This window comes from Pinus tabuliformis, chromosome 8, assembly GCF_031772625.1.
Source record: "Pinus tabuliformis cultivar Carrire ecotype Pingquan chromosome 8, CPIR1, whole genome shotgun sequence".
Classification (NCBI taxonomy): domain Eukaryota; kingdom Viridiplantae; phylum Streptophyta; class Pinopsida; order Pinales; family Pinaceae; genus Pinus; species Pinus tabuliformis.
The window spans coordinates 1,235,525,277-1,235,537,615 of record NC_142294.1 but is presented as its reverse complement, the minus strand read 5'-3'; the positions used below and the strand labels follow the sequence as shown (position 1 = coordinate 1,235,537,615).

General features: G+C 35.7%; 1 pseudogene; it reads left to right on the top strand.

Moving 5' to 3' along the window:
- LOC149239866 (aspartyl protease family protein At5g10770-like) overlaps positions 1-11,192 on the top strand; it is a 218,104-nt pseudogene extending 206,912 nt beyond the window's left edge.
- Positions 11,193-12,339: the final 1,147 nt, after the last annotated feature.

Below are 12,339 nucleotides of genomic sequence, written 5' to 3'. Positions count from 1 at the left end.
CTTTAGGTGAAACATTCTAAATTTTTTCATATGAACCTTTGCAATCAGTTGTCTTCTTGGAGGCCTATCCAAAATTGTGCACACATCATTTTTTTAAAAGACAATGTAGCCCTTTTGCATGAGTTGTCCAATGCTTATGAGGTTATGCTTTAAACCAGGGACAAAGTAAACATCTGAGATGTACTTCTTCTCCCCCTTCCTTGTTAAGATATTAACTCTTCCTTTTCCCATGACAGAGACTTTGCTATCAGTCCCTAATGTCACTTCAGATTTCACACTTTCATCTAGATTGGAAAACATTTCTATGTTTCTTGACATGTGGTTGTTGCACCCTGAATCTAGATACCATATATCACTTTGTTTTTCTTGTGCTACATTACAAGCTAAAAACATGTTATCATGGTTCTAATTTTCTTTTGTGAAATTTACACTTGGTTTGTTACTAATGTCATATTTCTTCTTTCTACATTCATTTTCATAATGACCATACTTATTATAGTAATGACATTGAACTTGAGATTTATCATACCTCTGACCTTGTGCTTGATTTTTTCTTGGGCCTTGACTTGGATTTTGATTGCTGCCCCTTCCACTTGAGCTTGAAGGGCTACTTCTTCCACCTCTGTGTGGGATTTTTCTTCTTCCTCTAGCATATGATCTTTCTCTGCCTCTACCTTGACAAAAGGAAACTTGTGTCTTGAAGGCATGCTCCAATGAGGAGTTTTTTGGTCTATTCCGTCTATGTTAATGAGAAACCAGTGATGCATGAAGCTCATCCACTAAGAAGTATGAGAGATCCTTTGTCTCTTCTATGGCCACAACAATGGCATCAAGCCTTGCTAGAAAACTTATCAAAATTGTCTCAATTATTCTCGTTTCTTCGAGTGTCTCACCATGATACATGGCTTGAATAACCAACCTAATTACATGTGTAAAAAATGAGTCTACATTGTTAGACTCTTTCATACAAAGTGTTTCAAAATCTCTTCTCAACATTTGTAGTTTTGTGTCTTGACTTTTTCCATGCCTTGGTAGGTTGTCTAGAGGGTGCCCCATGTTTTCTTGGACTTTGTTGCTGCTACAACCCTTGGGAAAATACTTTCATAAATTGCTTGGAAAATATAGAACAAAGCTTTTGAATCCTTCTTCCTGTTGTCCCTTAACAAATCTCTTTCTGCTTGAGACAAGACATTGTATGTTGTAGCATTTGCGGCTTCTGGAAAACCATTCCCCACCAAATCCCAAATGTCTTGAGATGAAAACATGGCCTTCATTGTTATAGACCAATAATCATAATTTTGCAATTAAATTGAGGTATCTGAGGATTATTCAAGCTTGTGCTTGATGTCGTCATTTCTGAGTGTAAATAAAACTTTCTACCTACTGGTAAATTCACTTCAAAGGAGAAAACAATATGCCCTAAAAACAATTTTATTTTTCTAGTAAAAACAATTGTTTTTATACTAAAAATATTTAACCTACTATGATGCCATGTTGGAAAAATTTACATGGGTTACGGAGTGCAGAAATAGGTTGCAACAAAGTAGGCGAAGTAGGAAAAGTCAACTTCAATTGCAGCAAGGTAAATATTAGGTTGCCCGAGGATATCACAACCACACAGGGATTTAATTAAAACATAATTTTATGCACAACAAAATAGAGTAAAACAAAGGCGGTTGTCATAAATCTACTTGCAAAGGATTAATGCCGTAATGCAAGTAGCCACACTTTATATTATATGTTTAAACATAAAGAAATACATGTTGGAAATAATAATGAGAGGGCGAGTGAATTAGTATTTACAAATCAATAACTTTTTTATTTCCACAATCCGATTTATATATGCTACTTTAGTAAAGGGAACTCGTGTGTGCATGCAATTTTTCTTAAGGAAACCAACGTGTATCCAGTGAACTTATGATTCAATTAATTCATCATATGTTGATAATTAATCAGTGCATCAGTACTTTATTAAACATTAAATAGTAACCATGTGCAGTAATAACAGAATGAACCATCACACATCAACAACATACATGAACACCAAGATTTAAGGTGGAAGCCCAATGTGGGTGAAAACCACTTGTTGTTGTCGTCTCTATCTTTTTTTAATAATAAGAAAATATGTTTACAATCTTATACTGGTGCAGTCTCATATCAGTATGTAGGCACCCACCTGCAGAAGGATACAACCTTCTCTTGTTTTCTAGCTTCTACTAGAAGGGAGCTACAACCCCCTAGCTCTTGTACTAGATGATCTGTTTACCAGTACGTAGGCTCTGACCTATAGAAGGCTCCAACCTTCACTCGTTTTCCAGACGCTACTAGAAGGGAGCTCCAACCCCCTAGCTCTTGTACTATCCAATATGTTTACTAGTATGTAGGCATTGGCCTAGAGAAATCTACAACCTTCTCTCTTCCTCCAGGGAACACGTTTCATAAATTTTCAAACTAGATACTCCTAGAACACAACACCACAATCTGAAGACCATGTTTCATCCAATTTTCATATTGGACCCATCAACAACATTGAAGCTCAAAATCATAACTGCAATACAACCATCAAGTACATCTGAAACTCAATCATCACTCTCTGAATCAACCACAGTTGAATCAATCAATCAACCCATGAATCTTTGACACAAATGAATCAAACAATTATTGAACCTAGGACACAATTGAATCAGCCTTTCATTGAAACTTAATCAAATTCAACCAATCATCTGGAATAAAGAGATCATTGTAACCAGTACACAAATCTGAACCCAAACGCTGCATCAACAACTAGAACTAATTGTAACCGCAAAAGGCATGTCTCAAAATGTATACGCTCTTTTAATTAAGAAAACATGTATGTGTACACTACTTCCTTTTGTCCAACCTATGTATACCTCTAAAGATACTGAATCATAAAACCTCTGTAACAATCAGTGACATTCTAAAGATCTATTATCATATTACAGAATTCTAAATAGATGGCAACAAAGATCACTTCTTCTCACTTATATAATCACTATATCAAATATAAAACTCCTTATTCATTCAGTTTTACATTCAGATCTAAGAAGAGTTCATTGATAGACAGCAGTAAAAAACATCACTGATCTGATAGATCAGTCATCCTTGAACATCAAGCTTGTCTTTTGTATACACTACTTGGAAGAGCCGAACCAGCATGTATACGCACTTTCACCAAAGCGAACCAGCATATAGATCTGTGAATACTTACTTCATAACTATGTTGCACCTCCAGAATTCAGGCAAACCTAGATCATGATATTTAATGAATAAAATAGGTGTACATAATCATATCTAGCCCAATATCAGATCATTCAATAATAATTCATTTCAGGTCTCATGATCTTGATCCATCATCCATCATCAACCACATAGGTGCATCCTTAGTTTAGATCAAGTAAAGCATCAGAAGCTCATAACCTGCATATATGATCTAACACTTCATAAGATATTCAATACTTGCACACCTTGGCCTAATGATCTTATCATATTTATATAGTTTTAGTTCTTTCTCAATACCTTAGACCAAAGCCACTTAGGACCAATTACCTTGGATCAATACCTTGGACCAAAATACCTTGGACTAAATACATCAGACCAAAAACTTGGTTTTCCAACATGTGTGCGCTTTTCCTCCTGTGAAAGTGTTTGTATACATATACGCTCTTTTTGTTCTATTAACCCGCGTGTATACGCTGCTTTGACTAGGTGAACTAGTGTATAATTCTTAAACTAATCTCTTTATTCAATCTCTGGAGTCTGATCTGTAATCTGTTTCTGTTAACCTGCTGCACTGTGAACTATCATCTGAGTGATTTTCGATCAAGGACAACACCTATATCATAATGCCATTGTACATTACTTCTGAATTGATTCCTTTTAACTTCCCTGCATTTTGTTACATCTGTAAACACAACTTTCATGTATTCTATCACATCTGATATCTCTTCTATAGATTCATCTAGTTACCATATACAAGTGAGTTGTTCTGCTGCAAGTGGGTTGCCATCAAGTACAACACATGCATCACAATGCCAACAATCTCCCCCTTTGGACTTGATGGCAACCGTGTTGGTGTTGATTACTGCAAGCTGTAGAAACTAATAGAGATAACAACCAACACCAATATACTCTCCCCCTTTGATATCAAGGGCAAAGGGCAAACCAAGATATTCTCCGCCTTTGATATCAAGGGAAAACGGCTGACCAAAGTGAAGGATTTCATATCTAAACAACTGAATATAAACATTGATCATGCTCCCTCTAGGCATATGTTGAATTCCATTATTAATCTCCCCCTTTATACCTGTTGTGATGCACTAAGTCCTCCACGCTCCCCCTAAGCACATGCAAAGCCTGTAAAAAAAAAATTCAAAGAATAACATGACTCTATAACTCACCTATGTGAGTTTGAACTTCCTATCACCATTGACTCATACATACATCAATCTCCCAACCAAGTGGAGATATACCAAATGTTTATACCAAATTTGACTCATATACCCAACCAAGTGGGGATATACCAAATGTTTATACATGACTCAAATATAACAATTATCACATCATCCTTCCCATGCATAGTGGGGGTACAAATTACATCATATGACCAAAAATGACTCATTAAAAGACTATGACAGACAGAGACGTATTATTACATCATGGGCCTTTACACGACCTTTACATCAAATGATATACATGACATTTTTAACAAATACGAAAGACCTAAATGATAGTCATTAGCAACTAACATACACCATATATGATTCACACCGTAAGCATCTGTCAACAAAATCCAGACCAACAACCTGTATATCTCCATCATCAATTCCTAATATATGTCAATTTAAATATCGTCAACTTGTGACAAAGTATGTTGCATATAGATATCAACTCATCCTTTTGATCTCGTCAAGATCAACTTTCTCTGTTTCCTTAGTATAAAGAGCCTTATCACATCCTTCCATGAATCAACTAAGAATATGTCATATCTTAAATTAGTAACACAAAATCATATCATATGTATGTGAAAACACCATAGTCATCATCTATGATCATAACATCATCATCAAGAACTGAATGATCTTTCCACAATAACCTTCAATATATCAACCATGTACCATCACTAGGGAACATTCCACATCTGATAAGCATCAACCATGATAATCAACATATGTGATTATCAAACCTATCATCATAAAGTAAGAAGTCATCATCATTATGTGACTAAGTAAGCCATGTCTCTGAATATCCATGTCTTCATCAGACCTGTAATAACACCATTCTCTTGGCTAACCAACAATATTTATAAATATGTAACTTAAGTAATCATCCATGTATCCAACATAATGTGTATCCATCAAAGAGATGTATCTAGAAAACCATGATCTCATGGTCATTTCTCAAGCTTTCTTGATACCATCAACAACAACAATCCTCAACCATGTGAGAGCTAAGAACTATAGGAATCTTGCATGATAACTGCACCATATGAAATTTATGCCTCTTTGAAAGAATGATAACACCAGCATAAAATACATGAGTGGCTTATCATCAAATAATGAAGTTGTGTACTCAAGCTTTGTACTTCTCCTTGTCCTTATGAAGATCACTATGTAAGCAACATATCAAAAATTCATCCACAATCATCCATAAATTTGATATGAATAACAACTATGTAACCCCAAGCAATACAAGTATCATCTGAGAGTTCATCATTGGAAACTCATAACTTTAACATGGCATGATGTATCATTTAAACAATTTAGCCACATAAGCAACATCACCATTGTTAAAAATCATTTGGTACCAAATACTTCTAAACATAATGCCAAAAATGCATTATTAGAAGCATCGCATATTCTCCCTCTGAACCTGTGCCACATGTTCACTGTCAGATCTAATCATTACATATATCATTAAGAAATTTCAAGGCATCATCATGAATCAGATATACATCAAGTTATCAACAACTTATGAGGATAAAAATAACTTCTAAATAACATCCACATACTGTAGACATCAATCATCAAGACATAAAATATAATTGATAATTGTCTAAACCATATCAAATCATTTTTCTGAATCTGTCCCACTACTTCTTCATCAAACCAACATATATGCAACCGTGTAGCTTCGAACTCGCATATATACATGACTTGTCTTCATGAAACTTGTGTATGAGATTTAGAACACTAAAGTTTCACACTTTTAGCTTCCCCTGACTCTGTAATGTCTGTACACTGTGCTATGCCACATATTTCTGACTGTGCTTCCTTATTCTTCCATATCTTCGAGTGTGATGATGTTTTCTCCTTTTGGTATGGTGCCCAAAATTTTCTCCTGCATTCCTTTCCTATATGTCCAAACTTGTTACATGCATAAAATCTTACATGTTTTATATTCCTTCTATAGCAGTCAATGACTTTGTGACCAAACATATTGCAAGAAAAACAATATCCCTTAAAGTACCTGGAAGTTGATGATATTTCTGTGTGACGGTCTTGAACCATTCCACTTCTGCATCTCGCTGCAACATGTCCAAAATTATGACATACAAAAAATTCAACATTATTCATTATAGGAAATAACTAATTATCGCTTCCATAGTTTGGAGTAAATGATTTTCTTTGAAGACTTTCTTTCCTTGGTTGTTGATGGGGTTGACCTCTTATCTCCTCGTTGAGCATTTCAGATTTTGCACTAGTTTTCTTTGCTTCAGTTTGTGAGATAGATTCTCCTTTAACAGCTTCATGAAAACCAAGACCATATTTGATGGTAGGAGGCCTTTGACTACTAAGAATATCATCCAAAATCTTAGTATTATCTTGAAATCATAAAAGTTTATCCTTTTCTTCTAATTTACCTTTTAGGATATTTACCTCAACGTGATATTGCTCTTCCTTTTCAATATACTGCTTCTTCACGATTTCTTCAACTTTTCTTCCTTCTTCCACTTGTTGTCTTAATTCGAGAACTTAGTTTTATTGTTCTTCAAATGCTTGGAGTAGTTCTTCATTTTGCTTATTTGATTTTTCAAGATCTTCTTTTAGAGACAAGATCTTAGCTTCAAGACTATCATAGTAACTAGATCTATCTTTAAGTCTCTTCATTGTTGTACTCTTTCCACTTACTTCATTTCATAATGATGTCACTTCATCCTGTATCTTTTGAAATTGGTCTTCCTTTTCCTTGTACTGTTTCCTTACCTTGTTTGCTTCCTCCAACTGATATTTTAATCTAGTAAGTTCTTATTTTAGGAAAATTCCCTTTTATCAATTAGATCTTTTTGATCTCAAATTATATTTGTGAGGATTTTAAATTCTACCTCTATTTGATTTATTTCTCTTTCACCCATAAGAGCAGATTCAGTTGTTTCTCTATCACTTTCATTATCTTCAAATGAATAGAGAAATGTATCACCAGAGGACAACAAATTCATACCTGATAGTTATTTTGCTTGTTCATCTTCATTCTGAGCTGATTCTAAATCTGAAGAGTTGCTTCCACATAATCCCCAATCATATCTCCCACCGTCACATTTCCTTTGAGATTCCTTCTTCTTTTCAAGTGATTTCTTCTTTAACTTCTTTCCCATTGTTTCTATGGATCTTGTTCAAGTGATCAAGCTTCTGCCAAAGGACCTCCTCTGATACCAATTGTTGGAAATAATACTAAGAGGGGGGATGAATCAGTATTTACAAATCAATAACTTTTTATTTCCATAATCAGATTTATATACGTTACTTCAATAAAGGGAACTTGTGTGTGCATGCAATTGTTCTTAAGGCAACCAGTATATATCCAGTGAACTTATGATTCAATTAAATCATCATATGTTGATCTTTAATTAGTGCATTAGTACTTTATTAAACATTAAACAGTAACCATGTGTAGTAATAACATAATGAACCATCACACATAAGCAACACACATGAACACCAAGATTTAAGGTGGAAACCCAATGTGGGTGAAAACCACATGCTATTGTCGTCTCTATCTTATTTTAATAATAAGAAAATCTGTTTACAATATTGTACTGGTGTATACTCATACTAGTATGCAGTAACCCACCTGCAGAAGGCTACAACCTTCCCTTGTTTTCCAGATTCTACTGGAAGGGAGCTACAACCCCCTAGCTCTTGTACTAGCTGATCTATTTACTAGTACATAGGCACTGACCTACAGAAGGCTCCAACCTTCACTTTTTTTCCAGCTGATACTGGAAGGGAGTTCCAACCCCTTAGCTCTTATACTAGCCAATATGTTTACCAACACGTAGGCATCGGCCTACAAAAGGCTATGACATTCTCTCTTCCTCCAGGAACAATGTTTCATAAATTTTCAGACTGGATACTCTTGGAACATAACACCACAATTTGAAGGCCATGTACCAATTTTCATACTAGACCCATCAACAACATTGAAGCTCAAAATCATAACTGCAATAAAACCATCAAGTGCATCTGAAACTCAATCATCACTCTCTGAATCAACCACAGTTGAACCAATCGATCAACCCATGAATCTCTGACAAAACTGAATCAAACAATTACTGAACCTCTAACACAATTGAATCAACTATTCCTTCAAACTTAATCAAATTCAACCAATCAACTCGAATAGAGAGATCACTATAATCAGTACACAAATATGAACCCAAAACACTGAATCAACAACCAGAACTAACTGTAACCTCAGAAGGCATGTCTCATAATGTATATGCTCCTTTAATGAAGCAAACATGCGTGTACACACTACTTCCTTTCGCCCAACATGAGTATAGCTATAAAGATACTGGATCATAAAACCTTTGTACAAATCAGTGACATTCTGAAGATCTATTGTCATATTACAGAGTTGTAAACAGATAACAACAAAGATCACTTCTTCTCACTTATATAACCACTCTATCAAATATCAAACTCCTCATTCATTCAGTTTTACATTCATATCTAAGAAGAATTCATTGAAAGATAGTAGTGAAACAACAACAGTAATATGATAGATCAGTCATACTTGAACAGTAAGTTTTTCTTTTGCATATGCTACTTGAAAGAGTCGAACCAGTGTGTATACGCACTTTCACCAAAGTGAACCAATGTACAGATATGTAAATACTTACTTCATAACTTCGTTGCACCTCCAGACTTCAGCCAAACCCAGATCACGATATTTAAAGAATAAAATAGGTGGACAAAATCATATCTAGCCCAATATTAGATCATTCAATAATAAGTCATTTCAGGTCTCATGATCTCGATTGATCATCCATCATCAAACGCATAGGTGCATCCTTAGTTCAGATCAAGTAAAGCATCAGAGCCCATAACCTACATATATGATCCGACACTTCATAAGATATTCAATACTTGCACACCTTGGCCTAATGATCCTCTCCTCCTTATATATTTTTAGGCCTTTCTCAATCCCTTGGACCAAAACCACTTAGGACCAATTACCTTGGATCAATACCTTCGACCAAAATATCTTGGACTAAATACATCGGACCAAAAACTTGTTTTTCCAACATGTACATTATTTTCCTCCTATGAAAGTGTGTGTATATGTATACACTCCTTTTTTTCTGTTAACCGACATGTATATGATACTTGGACAAGGTGAACCAACGTATGCTTCTTAAACTAGTCTCTTTCTTTAATCTTTGGAGTCTGATCTGTAATTTGTTTTTGTTAACTTGTTGCACTATGAACTATCATCTGAGTGAGTTACCATCAAGGAAAACACCTGTATCATAATGTCATTTTACATTACTTTTGAACTGATTCCTTTTGAACTACCCTGCATTTTGTCACATCTGTAAACACAACTGTCATGTATTCTGTCACATCTAATATCTCTTATGTAGATTCATCTCGTTACCATATACAAGTGAGTTTTTCTGCTACAAGTGGATTGCCATCAAGTATAACACATGCATCATAATGCTAACAATACATTCACGTGATTAATGAAGGCTGCAGCTCCAAGTGAAAAACACAACAAACTTACTGCGATTTAAGTATCAAATTGCATCACTGGGGTTGTAGAGTAAACTTCTATAACTTTCCCCAGTATTACAAATGACTTTTACATCCATATTTATCTTAAAATACAAATTTGACATTAGTTACACGATAGAGAAAATATTTAATACGCAACATGGACGATTTTACATAATAAATGATTTTCTGAACTTGCTGGTGTTGTGGAGTGTGGGCAACACTCACGGAGTAAATGTTTTGTCATATCTATTTACCAAAATTTATTAAATCCCTGAACTCCTCTGTTGTGTTGTGGAATGGTAAGGGTTGTACTTCTTCTCTGACTTTAGTCCTTTTGCCTACAAACAAAATCACAATCATGCAGTGGTTGACTAGTCAAGCATGGTGTTTGTCAATTTGTTTAAGGTGGTCGTTGGGATTATTATCTCCAAGAACTCTGGGTTCTGATTCTTTCCAGAGCTTTGCCTTCGGATGCAGGCATTGCACTACAGGGATCTTTAATGGGTCGGCCAGGATTTTAGGATTAGGGCGGACTGCACTTGCCTTTCCTTCCTAGACAAAATGCAAATATGGTGGCCAATTTTCATATTTCTTTCCTGATTTAGGATCCTCCACATCAACAGGCTCATTTAGCATCTGTCAGGGTTTGATTCCTAGCACTACCATTTTCACCCCTCTCGTTCAAATTCCATATCTACATCCTATTATTTTGTGGGATTGAGCGACATAAGTGTTGCAGGCCAGAGTCTCTCGATTCTGCCTACTATTCTTGGAAGAGGAGGCACAATTGTGGACTTTGGAACTGTCATAACTTGGCTCACCCCATAGGCATAAAATGCCCTAAAAACTTTTTTCTGGAGCCAGATGCAAAATCTTCTGAGCGGACAGCCCTATTTGAACCTAGACACCTACTATGACCGGTCTAGCTACAGCAAGGTCAGGGTTCGAGCTATAACTTTTCATTTCCAGAACAACACGGATGTGAGTGTGAGCACCCTCAATATTTTGATGCCCATTCATAGTGACATATCCCAGGTGTGCCTGGCATTCACATCGACATCGCAATCAAACAGTGTTAACATTATCAGGAACATCCAACAACCGCAGATGTATGTTAGTTTTGACACGGGAGGCAAAAGAATTGGCTTCGCCTCTAGTTCTTGCACTACTTAGCACGAGTGTTCAAATTTGAACACATTGTAGCCCTTTTGAAGCCCTATAGACATCAAAGAAGTGGTTCGTGAAATTTACCAGTCAAAATAAATTTAAATTTTGATTTTCACAAGTTCTAAAAAAAATAAATAATATTATAAAATGTTGTATGAAGGGCTACCTGTCCATAGGAAATTTCAAAAAATTCCAGTTCTCTGACTGATGTAACACTCTAATGTCGACAGGAGGTTCTGCCTGTTATCACTCAAGTTGTCCTTAAGCTCCAGAAAAAGACACGGCCGAGGTAACCACGGACCAACTTTGGAGTGCAGGTTCTAGCCAACCTGCAATTAGAGAGGGCTCTCTCTTCTAGATTTAGCTTTGTTTGAGAAGGGTTTTAGGCTAGCTATTGAGTTCAGGGGTTTAACTTCTATTTTGGTGGGAAGGATGGTGCTTTCAAGTAGAGAGGAAAAACATTATCTGGTCAATTTCAAACCATTGGGCATGGAGTCAAAGAGTAGGACTGCTGGTGCGTTTTCTTGGTCACAAGACAAACATGGAGCAAGGTAGCTGCATATGAAACAATCTTTTAAGCTAAAAGGATGGAGTGAAAGCTAAGGCATGAGAGGCAATTAAGAATCTCTCAAACATTTTTAGCAGAAGGAAGATGAATGAGGTCTGCCTAGGAGCAATTAAGAATTCCTAGTTAACAGTCATTCACATGTGAAAATGTGAAACGTGAGCCATAAAGGAATTCATATTTATGCCTAAGTCAAGAGGAAAACATTAAGAGACCACAGAAATTGAGCATAGAGTGCAAGCATGCAAGTTCTAAACCAATCTTTCTTTCTGTGATTTGAGCATATATGAGATGAAAATAACAGAGATGAGGAACACTTATTGATTCATACAGCAGCGCAAGAATTCCACATTCACATCTTCAACCATTAAACACAGCGCAGACCGTTGTTCTCCAAAACTTTTGAGCAGTCTTTGATTATAGAAAAAGTATCAGACATACAGTGCGAGTCTCTCTTGAGATACATTAGCCGACCAACCCTTCTAACAATGCAGAGGGTCGTATTTATACAAAAATTGAATACAAAAAATATCTAGACGAGAAGTTAATAGCTGATAACTTCTCTACCAACTCTTAAGGAGTGGTTGA